Raw genomic sequence first — 19,162 nt, 5'->3', positions numbered from 1 at the left:
TGCTATTGCCATTGCTGTAATTATTTCATAATCAGCCATACAAATAATAACCTTGCTGCAACTCATCTGATATCTCATGACTCATGGAGTAAATTTGCTGACCTTTCTTAACCTGACTTGCATTTTGTACTTCTGATTTTGTCTGTGGTCAGTTCTCGTGCCAACAGGTTAATTTGTTGGTTACCAAACTATGTTTTTATGTAAAATGGAGGCACTTTTTTTAACAAGCACTGTTGTTTAGTCATTAAAAATCTTTTAGATTAGTCACAATTTACTTGGCCCAGTAATACACTTCCAGTTAAAAAAATAAAAAAGGGAGCAAACCATCTAATATGCAGGGTGCTGATTATATATTCCCTGTGGGTTTGTCAGTTGTTAAGTTGCCACTCTCTGAGTGATAGAACCAACATTTCCAGGGCTCCTGCTTCGAGCATATATTAGGAACTGTTTGCTTGCGTGTTTTGAGTGTGAAACTCGATGTGATCGGTCCCGGAGTTTGGCTTGCACAAACCAGGCTGCTGGTTTAGTTGTGAACCAGTGCTGCTGCTGGTGACACCAAAGCCACATCCTTTCTGCTGAGCTCTCTTGGCCCTGTGTGTCAGAATAAGCAAACACTGATCCCTGAAAGGCACACTGCTCACCCCTTCCCTGAGAGCACCACTTCTAAAGAGGGAGGCTGGTACAGTCCTTTGCACTGCTGACCCACCAAGGAGTGATGCTTATCTTTGGGATCTGAGCAATTTATTAAGAAAGAGCTTTAAACCCCTGAGACTCGTTTTAGTGGATGGCTGTCAGACTTTAACTACCTTTGTACATGAGGGAATGGGTTTAGGTTTAAAAAATCCTGACAACACCATCCACATCCTTTTACACCTTTTTTTATCTGCAGTAAATCACAACAGTGATAACACTTTTGTCCTGAAAGTTTTGCCTGCTCACGCTTCTGGCATGCTAGCCACGGTTTGGGTAATTTGGAACAACCCATCATGGGATACACAAGGGAAATACTTGTCAGGAAAGAGGGGAAAACATAAAAGTTTGCATTCAGGGGATTATTTTGGAGGCTGAGGAAGCTGACAATGAGAGGAGTTCCCTGATACTCAAAATTCGTGTCACTGGTGGAGGGCCCTGCTTTGGGGACAGACTCCTGATAAGAACTCAGTAAAATGCAAATTCTTATCTCAGAGAGGTGGGTGGGTTTTAGCTACACAGCAAAGTCTCAGTCCCATGGGACATTCTGTCTGATCTGGCAACTGCTTTGAATGCATCACCTCACAGGGAGCCTTGGCTGTTAACCTCATCACTAGGTGGCTAAAGAAGCCCCTTTCATTTTGTGTGAAGGGGCAGCAACAGAAAGCTGTAAAACTTTTGACCTGGTAAAATGTTTTGCACTCTGAAACCTGATTCTTAAACAGAATCCAGGTTGTTTTGGGAAAGATGGACAAGCCTAATGTAGGTGTACGTGAGTAGGCTATTTAATAAGTAGGTCACAGAGGAAAAGGCATGGAGGCAGTTTATCTGTGCTGTTAGAGCTGATCAGTGGTTAATGCTCTGTATTGTTAAGCAAGAGACTTCGGCTACCAATGTAGTAAACAAAATAGTGCCAGGCTTTATTCTCTGGCCCTGAGGCCAACTGGCATGATCTGGTCTTGTTTTGTACCACTGAGCAATCTGGGTCTCAAAGTAGGATGGATTCATTCAGGCTCCCTGTCGGGAATGGTCCTGGCCTGTCCTAACTGGCACCATTCCTGAGAATTGTTTGGGACAATGATGGTAGGCCCAGGCCAAAGTGTGCCAGGAAACCTTTTACCAGTTTTCTCCAGAATTTCAAGGCTCAGGCCCACGTCCCAGCCCTTGGAGCTCATCAGTGGGGGCATGGCCACAGCTCCCACCCCAGGCTGTGGGACATCCTGCTAAAACAGCCCTCTGGCAGAATGGAGCTGAATCCAAGACCCAGGGTTAGCTTTTCTGGGAGGGTGGCTGATGTGGTTGCATTTAGTTCTGATGCTTTGTGAAAGTTCTACGTGCCAGGCCAGAAGTGCTAGAAGTACATTTTGTCAGCCTTCCTTAGACTTCTGTCATTACTGACTGTTGTCGTTACTTGAGGTCTTTCCTTTTGTTTAATGTGCAGGGGAGACAGAAAAGAAATACAGTTTAAAGGCTGGTGACTGCTTCAGGACAGCATAAAAAGGAACTGGATGTTAATTACCTAATTCAGAGTATCATTACTGACAGTTATGAGCTGAGATATCATAGACTGAAAGCACTTTGGTCCTTCATATGAAGAGTGCTTGCTCATTTCTCTTTTATTTACTTCCCTTTTTATTGAGGAAAATCAGAGGCTTCAAACAATAATCATTGGACACTTGCATATAATTTTTTTAGCTGGTGTCCCTTTGGGTGCTGGTGGTTCTGTCTGTGTTGTGTTACTGAAACTGTGCTCAGAAGTCAGCTCAGATGGGAAGCAGCTGTTTGTGATGAGAGGGTGTTGACAAGACACAGAATAAGGGAAGAACAGCAGGGGAAGTTTTCCAAGGAGAGCTGCAGAAGTGTGTTTGCTGTGAGCATTGGTCTGTCAGAGGCATGATCCCTCAACAGGAAAAGGAGAGATACATATTGATTGAGGAGACACTTTTCACAGAGTTTGGCTCCTTTGTTGGCTCTTAAAACTTTACGTGGGAAATTATCCCCGTTGCAAATACAGGTTCCGTCCTCTGCGTTGGCACCAGTATTCTGCTCACATGTGAGGAGAAAGAATGTCTCCTGAAAACTTGTCAGTAAATAAGTAACGATTTTCAGGCTGTCAGGACCAAAGATGATTGTTTTGGAAGGTACAGTGGAAAAGTGAGGCTTACCAATTAAGATATTGATACAAGACAAAAGTATCACTAGAGTTTTTAACTTAGTCACTGAATGGTACAGGAGACACGAAACCCAGTGTATTTAGTGTTACAGTAGTTGTTTTACTGGGCTTTTTACTGAGGCTTCCAGCTTTGCCAGAATTGAACTTCTACGACTGTGCTGCATTCAAGTCACGTTGCCCCACGTTCTTGGTGTGCTGTTGCCTTCCTTTGCAATGATTGCAAAGCCCTTGTGCAAGGACAGATAACCTCACTGCACGTGGGTTTTTTCACTTCAGCCCTTAGAAATAGCATTTGCCAGAATAACTGCACTTAGAGGTTAGGGAACAAGAGCAAGAAGCATTTAGAAACAAAATTGGACCAATAGATATTAAATATAGTCAAGGCTTTTGAACTGAATTTAACTGGAAAGAGTATTTGTTTTAGAAATGAATGAAAGAAGTCAAAAAGACAGGTCACTGCAGACATATGACATCATTACATAGTCTTTCACTATTCACCAGCTATGATGGCTCTCTGAAAAAGTCAGCTGTGGGCAGTTCCTGTTGTTATAAATTAACAATTGTGCACAGTTTTTATTACTTTTCTTTGCTTTTTGTTGTTGGTTGGGTTTGGGTTTTTTGTATGTTGGGCAATTATTCAGTGAGCAAAACAGTCCCTAAAGAAATGTATGTTTTCCTCTTTTTTGACTGTTAAGCCATTCTTTCTTTAAACATTTAAAGTACTCGGCTACATCTTGATTTTTGGCATGGTGAACAGATCAGGCTGATGAAACTTTTGCTTTGTGGATGGATTTGTTGGTGCAGGCTGGATGGATTTGTTGGTGAAGGGTGGATGGATTTGTTGGTGAAGGGTGCTGGAAGTTTTCTACAGTTACACGGAATACAGGGGGAAATCAAAAAAGAAGGATTATGTAGGGTGGTACTCTGCTTTGCATAATGTCTGGTAGAGCACCTTTGGAGGATTCTGCTACCTCTGCAGACTTTATCTGTGGGAGCAGAAGTCCAGGGGGAACTGGGAAAGCTCAGTCTGTTCTGGCAGGTGCCTGTCACCTTGCAGGATCAGCACCTTCTGCGTGTAGAATGTGAACATCATGAACAGCGAGGTACATCTGGTGATTCCACTCTGACCTCTGTTTCCTTCCCTATTTAACAAACAGCTTAAAATGCATCTTGGTAAAATAAAATCAGAAAGAGCAGCCATGCTCCTGTCTGTTATACTGTGCAGGCAGTTTGTCATAAGAGACCCTTTTGCACAATACAGGCCAATGCATCTTTCTTAAGCAGTTGCACAAGAAAAGCCACAATATTTGGAAAGTAAAGTATGAATCAAAGTTTTTTTTTTTTACAGCACCCAAGGAGAGGAACTGAAATTTGCAAAGAGCAAGCAAGAACAAAATTGCAGTGGCAGCATTACCACGTCCAGGTGGAAGCAGGGCTGCATGACATCAGTTCTCTTTTCATGTGGTTCTGGGGGAGCTGCTCGGGCAGCGTGGTATCGAAAACCAGCTTAAGCCAGTGGAAAGAAAAGGTTCAGGCTATTTCACTTAGAGAAGAAGAAAATTTTGCTTTGAAGTGCATTGATAATAAAGATACTGGTCTCTGTTTATGCAGCACTTTTTTGGGTGGATCATCTCAAAGCAGACGCCCAGTATTTAACAGGAGAAACTGAGGTGCAGAAACCCAAAATGAGTTGTGCAAAGGCTGCAGGTACCAGAGCCTTGTGTCCATTCCTTACCTCTTCTAGAGAAAAAGCTGAGCAAAAGATGTCACATGAGCTACACGACTTTTTTTGTTAAAAAGTGCAACAAAAATGTTAATTCTTTAATTCAGCCTTCAGGCAACCAGCTGACACATCCCTGGCAGTTAGTGCTTGATGAATTGGTGGTCTTAGCTCAATTCCAGGGGGACTGTTAGGCATAACCAGAAGCAGTATTGACAGTCCCTGTGCACAGAGAAAGAATCAATGGGAATGGGAGGCATTAACAGTTTTCCATTCTGGGAATACCTCTGCTGGATGCAAGAGACTGTGCTGGGAGTTTTCCTGCCCAAGTCCTACGTGAACATAAGGTGTAGAATGTAAGTCTTGGCCCTTCAGGAATTGCCAGTCAGCCACCTTCCCGTTGCTCTCAGGGAGTAGTAAAAATGTAAACAAAGAAGTTATGTTGGGTCTCAGAATGACTCAGTGGCAGTTGTCTGAACAGTTGTGCTCATGCTAAAATCTCAGCAAGTGCAAGTACAAACACTTGGACATCTGGTAGTTTCACACTTGCCTGTCTGTTTGTGTGTGAGCTGCTGAAACAAACCCTTCCCCACGCTCTGCAGAAGGACTTTCTGAGGCAGCAAGTGCAAGCCTGAGTTCTGCAATCAGCACACATCGAGCACAAAGGTATAAAATTAGAAGTGAAGTGAAAGTGTCAGTGGTTAGAATGTACTGCTGGTGCTGGCCCTGCGTTCACTGGGAAAAGCCAGTCTGGCCAAGCAAAGCAAAACTGTCTAAGGCCAAGCTGAATCCAAGGAGAGATTTCAAAAAAGTTGTTATAAAAGTCAGTATATAGAACATTTCACTTGTGTGGCTTCTCTGCACTTGTTTTTTTGGTGAGGAGCTGGAACTTCAGAGATGTGTATTCAGAAGGGAAGTTTCTTCCTCTGTAATTTTTTAGCTTCAAGGTTCAGAGTTGAAGTTTGAAGGTAAATTAAAGAAGTATTTGAATCCTGAAATTCACTGCACAAACTTGGCCTTAGGGACAGGACGGTTTATTTTTGGTATGTTTTGTACCTCTCTGCACACTTCTGATCTTTTAAGGCTTCATCTGCCTTCTTTTCATTAATTTTGAAGATGTATCTTCACTCAACACCCTTGTTGGGTGTTGTCCTTAAAAGTTCTCCTTATTTTCACATAAAAAGATTTTTGTTCACCAGTTTTGAATCTCAGAGGCCCATGACTGCTTTGTTCAAACTAACACAGTACTAAAATAAAAGCAGCAGCATAACACCATGCTCTGGAAACCATGATACTATTGAACCTTTTGAAGAAGAGATTGGTGAGATTTTGAGGGAGAGTGGGATCATAATTTCAGTATTTCCCAGCCATTGCAAACAATTGGAAATGCTGGTGTATGTGATATGCCATTTCCCTGGATTTCATTTGGTATTTCATGTAATTATCTTAGAGTACAGTAGTCCAAACCAGAAGATATCCTCACCAATTTCACTCTTATTTGCTGCTTAGAGCTCTGATTTGTGTTTGCAAGCACATTTAAGTGGGGCTGTGCTGGTTGTCACTGTGTGTGTTTGCCCAGCCCCATTGCTGGAGTCAAGTCCCGTGGTGTGAATGGGGGTGTCTGGGGTTTGTATCCTCAGCTGCCACAGCTTTCTGTACAAATGCAGATTAAAAGCTGCAGTGGTTTGTTTAATGCTGAAATATTGAGTTGTAGAGGGCAGCAGCAACAGAAGCACATTCTGTGCAGTCTAGTCAGAGAGGTCTAACCTTCAGGAGAGGAAGGAACAGAAATTAGAGGGCAAAAATTGCTTCAGCTCTCTCATTTGTCTCAGTTTGCAAATGGGAGTCACAGTCCTTCGTCCAAGTGCACATTAATTAGCAGTTTGTAGTTGACTGTGGGATGGCAGCTGGGGTGGCTGAAGATTAGGCATTTGCCTTGCATTTTAGAATCAGGAAATGTTAAATGCAGATGATATTTGAGTGACAGTTTCAAAGAAGGAAGAGAAATGTGCTGTCTTAGTCTGCTTCTGTTTTCTAGGCTTATGTTATTTTCTTGTGTTTGCTGTGTAAGCAAGTTTCAGCTCAGTTGGTGGAGCTGGTTAGAAGGGTTGAGACTTTTGGATGAAGTAAAACCAGATTTCTAAGGTGTTCTTTTGGGTTTGTTGTTTTTGGTTGGTTTGTTTGTTTTGTATATGGAGAGTAATTTGGGCTTGAGTGTCCTTTTTCTGTCAGATGATAACACCAGCTGTGGCACTAGTGACAGAAATCTCATCATCTTTTAATTGCAGAGCTTCTTACTTAAGGATGTATTACCTGCCCGTTCTGTTGTGCATTTCAGTGGAATCTGGCTAAGTGAATAATTTCTGTCTTCACTCATCAATACACGAATCTTTTCTTAAAGAAAAAGAAGCCTCTCTTTCCCAACAGTCAAAACACCAGGCAGTGACAGGAGCTACTTCCAAATCCCCCTGTCCCTTGTGTCTAGGTAACATTCAGTTGTCAAATTTGCCTGTTTTTCTGGGGCAACTCTGCTGCCTTTAGAAGCTTTTGGATAGGATGCACAATGCCAGACACTCAGCATGATTTCCAGCACATACTTCTTCATGTGGGGCTCTGGGACTCTGTCAGGATTCAGGGACGCCTCCCCAAGAGGTTGATGTGCTTTGGAGTACCTGGAAGAAAAAGATTTGGTGCTTCATGATAAGAGCACTTCTGAAGAGGGGACTTTGTGCCTCATGAGGCAATGCTTTTATCATACTTTGTCCTTGTTTGTGGAGTTATTCTGTAGGGAGTGAGGGAGAAGGAAGAAAAAAGCTGTACATCAAATTCAGATTTCAGATGTGGGGTGGTTCAGACATGCAGTGAAATGCTGTAGCAAGTTTTCTCTCCACACCTTTCTTCAGTGAGCACTGAGATCTGAGCGAGCTGTACATGTTGTGCATACCAAAATTTCATACCCAGTGAAGAAGTTCTCATTGTTTTCAGTCAGAATATATTTCAGAGGAGAGCTGGAGAGGAACCATGAAATGCCAGCTCTCCACATTCTTGTCGAGAAGATACAGGTGTGGGCAGGGGAGGGTTGGTATGGGACAATTATATGAAGGTTTTTAATCTTGGATGGCATCAACTTAAGAAAATTGCCATGGGTCCAGAACTTGAGGAAAGTAATTGTATGAAGGTCTCCTGATTCAGAATTCAGGGAGAATGCTGAAAAGTTGTTAATTTAATCTTCGGAGCCATGTGACAGGTGTTTTTGTTATTTTTGGTGTTATTTGCACAAAGCTGCTTTTTTGAGGATTCACCTGCTCTTACTCTTCATTTGCCAGCTTTGATTGGAGCTGCCTCTGTAGCAATTATAGCATGAAATAACTATTTTCAAAGTGACTAGGGCTTATTTTAACCTTCAAGGGGATAAACTCTTCAAGGGGCCACAAACTCATGAGAAATAAAATTTCTTTTCCTTTCATGTAAAGTTTTTCAGTAATTTTGCTTATAAAGGAATTATATACCTGAAGATGTAAAGAAAATTGTGAGAGAACGGACTAGAAAAATATGTAAAACCTTAACTTTGCAGACAGTATTACAAATGCAGGAGTGCTAATATTTCTACAACATCTCTGAAATAGGATTTCTGTGCAGTGAGGGATAAATGCACAACAGGAGAGGAAAGGGGTTCCATTAGGTTTATTCCTGTACAAAAAGAGGATGGGGCAAGTCCCCACCTGCACAGGGCTGGGACCTGCACACTCAGCAGAGGGGTCTGCACCCTGCCTGCTGCCTGGGAAGAGAAGGGATGAGGCACACTTGCACAGTCCTACCTAAAAATCTTGTTTGGCAGTAAATTCCTTCTGCTTTCTATGTGTTTATGTTTTTAGTTTCTAAAACTTATGCCAGGATAGTTCCTCCCACACCACATATATAGATATAAAGATATACTTTCCCCGTTTATTAATGGGAGGTACCTTCTAGACTACAGTACAGTTATGGGGTTCTTGTTTCTTTTATAGTGTATTCTTGGCTATTACTGATTTAAGTGGAATCTTGATGAGTTTACATAGCAGTCATAACTCTAAACTCATAAGCTATTGATGTGTGGTACAACTGCTAAAGCATGCATGAGCTGGAAATCTTGGCAGAATCTGAAGTGAGTTATGGAGGGTATTCTTGCATAAAGAGTGTGGTGCTAAATATTAGATGAATGTGTTCCTCCTCAGCAGCTCATATCTGCTTTCCAGGTTTCAAATTCTCCAGGTGCAGTGGCTGTTTCTTCAGCAAAACAAATCAAAATAAAGAAACCAAAAAAATCTGCTGTTTTTTCATATATCACCGTGCAAATCTTTTCATTAAATAAAATGCCAGGGATGTATAGATTCACTTCGGTGGTGGGAACACAGTAGAAACTTCAATCCCTGCTGCCTTGAATTTTAAGAGGAGAAAATGTAATCTGTGAATTATTGGAGGAATCCGAGGCCACCAGTGCTTCAGAGGCAGAAATAACTTCAAACAGAGTAAGATGATTACTCCAAGGGCTGGGTATGAGGGAGCAACAAGAAAGCATTTCTCTTCATTTTTGGGTGGTAGCTTTCTTTGTTGGAGGACAGATGAGCTCATAGCAGAGGCAAGAGTAGGCACAGTAAGGCACGGGCATGCCCCTGGAGGAGAGCTGAAAGAAAGGATTTTTGAAAAGAGAAGAAAAAGGCTAAAAAATCCAATCAGCAGACTCGGGGAACTAAGATCTACTTTTCCCTTCAAAGGCAACTGAAGAGCCGTTTGTGTGACACACCACTTCATACCCTGTCCTGTGCACACCCTGAGTGTTTGTGTACAAGAGCAGGGAGCCAGTCTGTGTTTCCCTGTGTGGATGTGCCTCCCAGGATGTCCTGCTGGGTGCTGGGCTGGTCGGTGGGCACAGCCTTGGCTCCGCTCTCCGAAAAGGAGCGCGGTGATCGTAGAGCGCCCAGTGAACCGCCCGGTCCCACGGCCTGGGCTCTGTGATCTGTGCCTGTGACAGACGTGTTTGAGGACAGAATAATGAAAAGAACAACAGGAGTGTTCTGAAGCAAAACCTGAATGAATTTGGATTGCTCAGACTGAACAGGTTGCCGAGAGGAAGGGAGTAAATTCTTCACTCGATCTGTAGTTGATAGGACAAGAAGTAATGGGTTTACATTGCAGCCATTGAGGAAATCGGGAGATGCTTTCAAAAAACTGGGATAATGAAGCAGTGGAGTAGGCAAAGCGAATGTTCTAAAGTGTCTGAAAGTAGTTCTTGCTGAGAATGAATGAATCAGATTGCTGGCAGAAGTGTGAAAGGTACCATGTGCCTGCCTCAGTTACAGGGGGGCTTTCTGGTCTCTTTTAGTCCTGATTTCTTTCATTCTTTGATTTTAAACAGCAAAGAGGAATTAGTCAAGGGCTTTTTAAATTGCTTTTAGGCAGCTTTCCTGACTGATTATTTCCTGTTACCTGACTTTATGTATTCATGACCCTCATCCTTTTGCTCTCGTTGAAATTTGTGAGGGCTCTTTAATATAGCTGAGTGAAAAGTTGGAGAGTTTAGCTTGAGGTGTTTCTTTGGCATCGTGAACTGAGAGGGCTGACTGTGCTGAAGCAGAGGAATAGCTCACATAAGCTGGCTGAGAGCAGGGACAGCAGCTTCCAGCAGCAGAGGGGTAACCAAGAGGAGGGGTGTCCTATGTCACTCCAGTTCTTAGCAAAGTAAATGGGACTTACCTTTGTAAGTCAATCCAAACAAGTTCCCCCCAACTTCTCCAAAAGCCAGGCATATTTAAAAACAGAAGAAATCCCTAAAGATACATAAAAAATGTGGATTCTTGGAAGTACCAATTTCCCTAAAATCAAAATGTGGAATCCAGTTTTATGGTGCTGTTAGCAGCAGTGGGAAGGAGTACCATGGGGAGTATCCTGTGATACTGGGTGGGTGTTTCACATTTGGGGGAGTTTAATAATGTAAAATGATTGCCCAGAACATCCCTTTTTACCAGGTAGTTTATTTTATTTCTAGTTTCAAGTCTGTCTTAAAAATACGGTGACTTAAGATTCTGTGGCAGTCCATAAGATGACAATATAAATTTGTGACATGACTATCAGAATAATATCCTCTGTCACGTGAAGCAAAATCACCTAACTTGATTAAAAATTTTCTCATTCTAATGGGGACAGTGTGCAATTCCCTCACATTTCTGGCTGGTCACTTGGGTCAAAAGAATAACGGCGTGCTTTGGCTGCCTGGATTCTCACAGGTATAAATCACTGGACCATTTTCATTTGTACATTGAAATTCTCTTTCCTGGTTCTCCTGGGGGAACAGACACTGTCAGCGTTCCCTGCATGCCTGGCTCTGCTGTCTCTGCACACAGGAGCACCACTGGAGAATGGAGATTTGCTGTGCAGAACAAAGAATTTTGCCCTCGTTCATAAGTTACAATTTAGCTCCAGAACCTGGCTGCTCTCACCTTTCTCTGAATGTTTGGGGCATCCAGCTGCCACATTTCCACTCCTCTTTGTCGTGGGTAGTTTGGTTTTGCTGTGAAGTGGCTTCCCCACCCCACTTCCTTAGTGGTTCAGCTGCATTTTTCACTCCTGTAGACAGTATTTTCCCCTCGCGCTCCTGCCTCCAGCCCTGTATTCCCACACTTTATAAATATGCTTGCAGTGGTGCCATAAGCTGTCCCTCCTTATTTATGGATAGAGTTGCAAATTTGATCCAGATGGTGCTGTTTTCTAAAGTCTGCTTCTGAAATCTGTTTGCAAGATATGATCTGCCCGAGCCATATGCCTGATGGGTTGTTTTTGGGAGATCTCCTTTCGGGACTTCTGGTTATTTTTGCAGTATCAAAGCTGTGCTTCGTTAAACGCCTCGAGTCAGTGGGACTGGATCCTTGTGTTTGCCACAGCAGCACAGGCAGTGTCTAAAATCTGCTTACACTTACTTGTTATTTGAATTGCTTCTGAGAGACTTAGTGCTCTTTGAGCTTAATAAGAACAAAATACTATTTTACGCTGTGTAGTAAATGACAATTAATGATACCATTAGTAGTAATTAGTAGCTTTGTATCAAGAGGCATTTGACAGTAGTTCTGGTTATAGTAGGGGATGCAGTTCCTGAGTGCCAGCCAATTTAATGGTATCTGTGCTGCCTGGGTGGGTCCAAGCTACCCAAGACCACTTGCAGCTTGCACACAGTCCTTCTTGATTTCTCTTGTGGACTTAATCTCATGCAACTCATATTGCTTCTTTTCCTTTTCTCTCACTCTGTTATCTCTTTATGTGCTTACATTCCTTTGTTCTTAAAACTGACAACAAAAAATCTGTGGCATTTAGTGTGCATTAGCATTTTTTCTTAAGCATGCAGATTATCACACAAGGCCTTAAGGAGGTCTCTACAGCTTCAGTTTTGCAAAGCTGTGCCTCCAGAGAGCAGAATAAAAAAACCCACAGTTGTAGAGCAGAGGTGTGTGATGGAGTATGGTGAAGTCTGTGCCTCAGGGAAATGGGACCAGCTTGTGGAATCAGAGTCATACCAGCCCTGAAAATTTGAGAACTCAAAAGGCAAAGAATTAAAATACCTCTGTCTGCACCCCCACTCCCAGAGAAACCCTTCTGATTTTAAAGGCAGCTAAATTCTCATGGTTGATAGGCCTCTGCTCTGTATCATTTGTCGTGTAGTTCATTTGTTGGTCCACAGTTGACAGTTTTACACATTCAGTTGCTTGTTGTCCAGGTAGAACTCGTGCTGGCAGATTAGCAGGAGGAGCATGGGTGGCATTGTCACCTTCTGTGGAAGGCCTGGACTGTGCCTGTCCATGGAACAGAACTCTGGTTTGTCCATACATTTGTCCATTACAAATGGGTTTGAGAATACTGAATACCTAGTGACTGTGGGGTGGAAAAACAATGCAAATGGCTTTTGTCCTGAACTTTCAAATCACAGTGGTTGCACCGTGAAAAAGACTTGCAAAGCAGAAATGTTTTATCATCACCTTCTGCTAATTCAGTGCCAGCAGAACTTGGCAAAACCTGCTTTTGAGTGTTAGTGCCACACTGCACAAAATATGTAGGACAGTGACCCAAAGCCTCCTCCAGGTGACCTCCAGTCCCTGTTGACAAGGAGCAAACAGATACGTGCCTTGATGTGGAGAATTGCTGAGGCAATTTGGCTTCTCTGTTTCAGTGGATAAAACCTCAGCTGGGTGTTAAGTGCTCGGTAGAAGAGGCTGGAGCTCTCTGCTGCAGCAGGATAGTTGTTCTGTTGCCTTGCTTTGGTGTTGCAGCTTTTTGATAGTTCTGTTTCCATAACCTTCCAACCCAGAAGCAACACAAATGTCTTCAGACAACATATTAGTAAGAGTAGGCTCTGGTAAAAGTTGTGACACCAGAAACCATTGATATTTGTGGAGCACTGCTTGAGTATTTGGCAAAATTGGTATGTAGGACTGGGAGAAGAGTTAGAACTGCCTCATCTGTCTTACTAAGAGTCACCATCCCGGCAGTAATGAACTGTTGAAATGGCCCTCTTCTGACAAGGAGATGATGTTAAGTGAGGGCAGTTTTGAAATCTGTTCCTTGGAGGAGTTTGCTGTTGTCCTGCCCCTCTGGGAGCATTGTGAGGACTCGGACACACGTGACTGGGTGTGTAACTCAGCCAGGGAGCACACAGACAAGCCCCCTGCTCATCCTGCCTGCCAGTGTTACCTGGTTTGTTGCAACTCTGCAAAGACATGGCTCGACTCCCTCAAGTTGTCCTCAGGTCAGCAGAGTGCTGAGGTGGTTCCTTAAGGTGCAGACTTGCCCTTCCTTTGTACCTCGTGCATTGTACTAAGTGAACTTTGCAGAGGTTGATTTTAAATCACATCTCCCTGCAGTCAGGGGGAGTTTTCTAATTCCATGTCAATATGGGTTCAAACAACCACATTAAAAATATGAGCCACTATGTTTTCTCACAGCAGAACACTCAGTATTGTACTAACCCTTGCTGAAAAGCCCTCCTCCCTTCTTCACTGCTTTTTAACTAATTGGAATAAAATACAACAAAAAGATAGCTTTAATAATTTTTGTTGTTATTAGCAGGGAAGTCATAACTACTTTCCACGCTTCCAATTCCCACTAGTTTCCATTTTTGCATAAACTCATGGCATTGTAGATGCCTGGAGAGCTTGCAAAGAGGGGAGAGGGAAGAAAGAGGTGAAATTTTGCTTATCATATGGCCCAATTAACTAATTAACTCTGGGGGTTTGTGTCTCAGGTTTCACTGGGCAATGGGGGTGTTACTACAGCTCTTGGTTTTGGCACCAGATTTCCTCCTTTTTGGCATGGTAACTGTCAGAAAAGAGTCCAGTGAGGACTGTAGGTCATTTCAAGCTGACACCTGTTGCCATGTGGTTTTTTTCCTTTCCTTTTTCTTTTTTACACACTACAGTGTTAATAAACTGCTTTTGCCCAGTGAGTGAGAGCAGGTGACGGTGCAGTCAAAATTCGTGTTGCGATGGGGAACTCAGTGTGTGGTTTATCTGTGCTGCTGCTTCCTCCTCTGAGTTAACTGGTGCAGAAGTCACAGCTCTGGGCTACAGATTTTCCCTTGCCATAGGACACAGAGGGGATCCCACCTTTGCAGAGGTTCCCTTCTCAGGGAGCTCTGTTGTCACACGAGCTGTCTGCCCGCGTGCTCAGCGCAGAGGCTGGGGAGGGGTGTTGTGTTCAGCCACAGTTTGACACAGACTAGAAATGGCTTTGCAAGCCTGGGAGCCATTTTCTGGACAGGTGCCAGCGTTTGAGAGCTTTGCCTTCCCTTCCCTGCACACATTGACATCTCTGAGAAGTGTGAATTTGATTTAGAGGGAGGCACAGAAAGAAACGGAGGATGGGAGAGGGAATAGGAAAGAGAAAAATTGGGGGGAGAGGGAGGGGGAAAGGGGAAGGGGAGAAGTGGCCAAGGAAAGGGAAATGAAGACAGACAAAGACAGAGAAAGAACTGTTTCCCCTTTTATGAGGAAAGCGAGCCTTCAAATCAAGATGACTTAGTTCAGCTGTTCAGGCCACTTTATACCCATGAACTTGCAATTAAATGCGGAAGTGGCAGACAAGAAGCGAGCTAAAAGAAGATATTGTTAACTAGTGGGCATTGGAGGATGCAGGGCGAAACTGAGAAAATGGTCAGAGCCCAAGTCATGAATAAACACTCAGTTTCCTGGGATTCTGCTGCGGGTGGGAGGAGAGCTGGAGGTGCTGGAGGACTGTGTCATTCAGAAGCGCTGCGGTGGCAGAGGCCCTTTGTCTTTCTCCCCTGGATGCTCCACAAAGAGAATTTTATTCGATTTCATGGTGCTGAGTCCACAGACCTCTTTCTACTGAGCCGGGGGTTCTTCCCCAGCCCCAGCTCTGAGTGCTTTGCAGAGAGGCTCTGGGAACTTGATTATTGTTTGGCTTGGAAGTGCATTGTTTGCTGCTTGAATTTTTCTTGATCTTTTGCCTAGATAACCTCAAGCAGTTCCTATTTTGCTTTGGGAAATTACATGTGCCTGATCAGTTTTTCCTGGATTATTTCAAAGTATGGAGACACTCAAAAGGAGGCAGGACTGATACCTTGTGGGCTGGCTAGGTGGTTCTGAAGCCTTTTTGTTTTCTTTTGGGTAAGACAGAGTACGAGCTTGCCTACTCCTAATGGCAATTTGCATGTAATTGTGCATATCTAGTAACCTGTGCTGGTGAGAGAGAATTCCCAGTTATTGCTGTGAGTCCATTTGCCTCTTGCTTCTGGTCAGAAGGTAAATAGTATAGTTGAAACATCATCTAGAGCTTTGAAAGCGTTTTGGAATTCGTTAGGCTGGAACATGTGCGTGTGTGTGAGTGATTTGATAGATTAGGATAAAGCTGTCACATTTATTCCCTTGTCATATACTTTTTGAGTATTGGAATGGGAGCAGACTTTCTTCATGTTTAAGAAGACCTTAGTGGAATGCAAAGGATGCTTTGTTGAATTTAACAACATCAGATCTGCAAAATTCGTAACCTGTGAGACCAGAGTGTGCTGTACTCTGCCAAACTCATAGAAGTAAAGGAGATATGACTTCAGTAAGGAGTCAAGAGAAAGGGGACACATTCTTTGGGATCAAACCTCATCTCATGAGTCTCTGGCAACTATCTGAAATGCTCATGTATTAAAGATGCTTCTGTAAACTAGGTTTTTGGGTTTTTTATTACTCTAAGGACTATAGCAATATTCAGATTATAGCACATGATTTAAACTGAAGTGTGTATATTATTAGTAGGGACTATGATGTGTCCCTGCTTGTAGGGAGTGAAAGTAGGTCATTCTGACTCCTCTGTAGCATTACCACTCCAGTACCAATTTGCCTCAGCATATGAAATCAGGCTGAGGGAAGCCCTTGACTGAGGTAGTTATTTTGATAGCCTCTCTGACTGATGCTGTCATAACATTCTGCTAGTTCCTTTTAACTTGGTTCTTTTCCCAAAGCTGTGTCCCTTTGATTATTTTGAAGGTTATTCGTATGTGCAGGACTGGATTTGAAAGGCTGGCCAGTGTTGGTGCTGCTGTGGAAGGGACAACAAGCATTTTTTTCTGTTACATTTGGCAGGGCAGAGACACAGAGAGCTGATGCAAAGCTCATAGTTCCTTTTGTTACCACAGTGCTGTGTGGATTAGGCATTGTTGTAAAGGAGACATTTGGCTGCCTCATGCCAGTTGTCTGCAAATTGTCTCTACGATGCAAATGTGGCTGTTGTGTTTATAACTTCTCACAGTCCAGCATGCTGGCACTGGATACCCTGCTGCACTGCCCACTCTCACACAGAGATTCCTACAGGTGTGTGGTGGCACCAGCTTTGTGTGGGTTTTGGGTTCTGTGCCCAGCACACCTTGCTATCCACATCCTGTGCTCCCTCATACCTCACACACGGTACTCCCAGATGTGACTGGGAAATCAATTTAATCAACTTGCTTTGATCACAAACCATGAAATGGTTGGAAGCCTGGGAGTGACATGCATGTTATGACATTTTCTTTGGATTGGAGGAGCCCCCTAAAAGTTTTACGGAACTTTTCAGGTTTGCACAAGAACTGGATTAGCAATCATAGAACAGGATGTGTCTTAAATACATACTATCAGTATATGCCTGCTGCTTGTAGTCAACACTGTCAGGCTTGGATGGAATGTGAAGTAAGGCAGCTTCCCAAATTGAGACTGCTTATGTCTCCTAAAGTTTCATTTGTGGTTAGGGAAAGCATTGCTGGGAGTTTTGCTCTCAGTTGGTTCATCTCTCCCATCATTTCCAGCTCTCAGTATTAGCTCTCAGGCTACTTTGGTGATTTGGCCCTTGTGCAAAGATTCCTGTCTGAGGGAAGAAGTGTCTGTTTATAATTTTTATTTCTTCTCTCTCTGTTTTCTAGCATATGGAAAAACTGTTCAATAAACAGTGTTGAATAAATTTACTCTGCACTGTCATCTACATGATTTAGTCACAAACTTGGGGGCTGCGTTTTGCTTTGCCGGCATGAACGTTGTCTCATGAGGCCTTTCAGGCTGCTCCAGGAGTGGTCTTTGCTGCCTAGCCCAAATCCCTGGAAGGACTGTTGCCCTGTGGCAGGCAGCCATTTGCCTGTTTCTGGAAACACTCAGTTCAGTGGCTGTTCTCGTTCTGTCACTGTGACCAGTTGGCCAGCACGTCACCTGGGATTCTTCACTGGAGCAGAGACTGCTGGACGTGGGCAGCAGATTCAGTGCAATGGGAAAAAACACAAGACTTCAGATTCAGGTGGGAATCTAAGGCAGGTAGAGGAAATAAACCTTTCTTTTCCTATAGCAAGATTGATTGCACATTAGCAGCTGGAAATTACACATGTCAAAGACCTCTTTTGTCACAGTCCTGCACCCACAGCCATATGATGCACTGTAGAGGAGTTACATATCAGACAAACTCCAGCTGTCCCTGGCTTCAGATGAACTCTCATACTCTCTTGCCTCAATGTAAATAGATGCCCCTTCCCACTCTTATTCAGGTTTCACTGGGATTTCAAAACATGGCGACAGGAACTATTTTCTTGGTTTAGGTAATATTTCTTTTTTCTGTGTAGATTGTAAAGCTGGTAAGAACCCAGTGTAAAGAAATAGTATCACAGTAACAACTACATTGTGTGTTAGCAGGACTCTAGAGTAATGAGGTGATGGGGGGTGGGAATAAAACCTTCCAGTTAGAACACCTTAACCCAGTTCTCTCTAGAAGGGTGACCCCCCTTCAGTGATTCCTCTGATGAGTAGTTCTTTCAGTATTAGTACAAGTTTAGGCTATTGTGAGACAGATACATACACCTTTCCCCTCTGTCTGAAGAATGCAGGGCTGCTGTGGATTGACTGGGCAGTCCTGACAGCTCAAGTGTAAGTGGAATGAATCTTGTGTTCCCCTTTTGATGGATTTAATTTTCTAAAGTGTAAATCCAGGGGTTTTTATCAAAACTTGAATCGTCTAAAAAAAAAAACCCCAAACCCCAAAACAGCAACAACAAAAAAACAAACCCTAAAATCTCACTGAATTTGTCACCAAACACAGTTTTCTCTGAGGATGATGTAAACAAGGGTAGCAGAGTGAGACAGAAAAGTCAAGAAAACAATTTATTCACTTTACAGTGAATCGGTTTATTGGAACCCGATACAGGTTCTGGAGTTACCTGGATTTTAGATGGGGAAACCTGTGAGCAGAGGGTGACTTGGGAGTTCTGTTTCAGCCCTGAGCGAGCTCTGAGGGGTTCTTTGTTCTCATGGCACGTGTGTTCTTTAACGACGTGAGCCTGCCCGGCTGCCCATGTGCTGTTCCATGGGCTGTTCCATGGGCTGTCCCGTGGGCTGTCCCGTGGGCTGTTCCGTGGGCTGTCCCGCTTCCCTTGGAACGCCATGGAAGCGGGGCCACAGCGCCGGGCTCCCAGAGCTGCCCTTGGCTGGAGCTCCCTTGGCACTCGCTGGCGCTCATCTCTTGTTGTACATTATTCAGAGGCAGTCGAGTGGAGATGGTTTTATACAAGTTCACAGGAAGAAAATGAGGGCAGATCTCCAGGAGATGGTTGTGGCTGACGGTGCATTCTCCCAGATGAGACACAGCAGAGCAGCTCCGAGCAGCGACTGCGTTTCCTTCTCGTGAGCTGCTTGTTACAGACACCAAATCAAAGTGTGCTCAGGAATAATGCAGAGGTGTTTTTAAATCCTCCTATAGTCCTTGCATCCTGCAGACCTTTTGTAGTTGTTTAATGCGGCATTTACAAGGTTTAAAGCAGTGTCTGCAAAGATAATAATAAATAATAAAAATACTTAGCAAGACCCCAGAGCTTGGAACTGAATCACTGCTGCTCACAGGATTTATCTGTCTGAAGTCTAAAGAAGCATCTAAGCATAGAGAAGAAAGGGAAAACTAAAGAGTTAACCCTGATTAGAGCCTGAGTTCACCAGGAAGTTTTGTCAGTGATTCTCAGGGCAGCTGTAGGAAGTCTAAAGGTGATAATGTACATTACACCCTGGTCTAAAGACATCACAGGTGGGATGTGTCTCTTTATG

Source organism: Manacus vitellinus, unplaced genomic scaffold (assembly GCF_001715985.3).
Source record: "Manacus vitellinus isolate BGI_N305 unplaced genomic scaffold, ASM171598v3 scaffold_26_pilon, whole genome shotgun sequence".
NCBI classification, from domain to species: domain Eukaryota; kingdom Metazoa; phylum Chordata; class Aves; order Passeriformes; family Pipridae; genus Manacus; species Manacus vitellinus.
This window is presented reverse-complemented; position numbering follows the sequence as displayed.